Raw genomic sequence first — 783 nt, forward strand, 5'->3', positions numbered from 1 at the left:
ATCAGTGGTTCTCAACCTTCTGGCCCTTTAAATACAGTTCCTCATGTTGTGACCCAACCATAAAATTATTTTCGTTGCTACTTCATAACTGTAATGTTGCTACTGTTATGAATTGTAATGTCAATATCTTATATGCAGGATGGTCTTAGGCGACCCCTGTGAAAGGGTCGTTTGACCGCCAAAGGGGTCGCGACCCACAGGTTGAGAACCGCTGATCTCAGGGAAAAGAGGTCAGCGTCCCTGACTAAATAGTCAGATATTGCATATTTTATTTTTTGGAGATATTGCATATATATTTTTAAAAATATATTTTATTGATTTTTTACAGAGAAGAAGGGAGAGGGATAGAGAGTTAGAAACATTGATCAGCTGCCTCCTGCACACCCCCTGCTGGGGATGTGCCTGCAACCAAGGTACATGCCCTTGACCAGAATCGAACCTGGGACCCTTCAGTCCGCAGGCTGACACTCTATCCACTGAGGCCAAACCAGCAGGGAGATATTGCATATTTTTAAAGTTGTTGTGACGCACCGGCTGAAAAATCACTGTTCGAGAGCATAAGACAAGGGTTTGACTAGATCAATAGTTTTGTACCCTTCATCCTTTTACGTTTTGCCAAAGAAATGTTTCTTATCACAAAAATCTCATGAGGAACCCCCACATATAAAACAGATTCTAGGGGAGCTGCTCTGATTGCAGCCAGAGTGGGGGCCCATGATATGAGAGTACAAAGTCTGGAGGCTCACTGGGCTCCCTTCTAGCAACTGGGGGGGGGGGGGGGGG

General features: G+C 44.7%; 1 protein-coding gene across 1 annotated transcript in view; it reads left to right on the forward strand.

The window, feature by feature from the left end:
* Nucleotides 1–783, forward strand: part of LACTBL1 (lactamase, beta-like 1) — a 20,611-nt gene that overhangs the window by 9,588 nt on the left and 10,240 nt on the right. The window lies entirely within an intron of this gene.

The sequence above is a fragment of the Myotis brandtii genome, unplaced genomic scaffold (assembly GCF_000412655.1).
Source record: "Myotis brandtii unplaced genomic scaffold, ASM41265v1 scaffold456, whole genome shotgun sequence".
Lineage (NCBI taxonomy): Eukaryota > Metazoa > Chordata > Mammalia > Chiroptera > Vespertilionidae > Myotis > Myotis brandtii.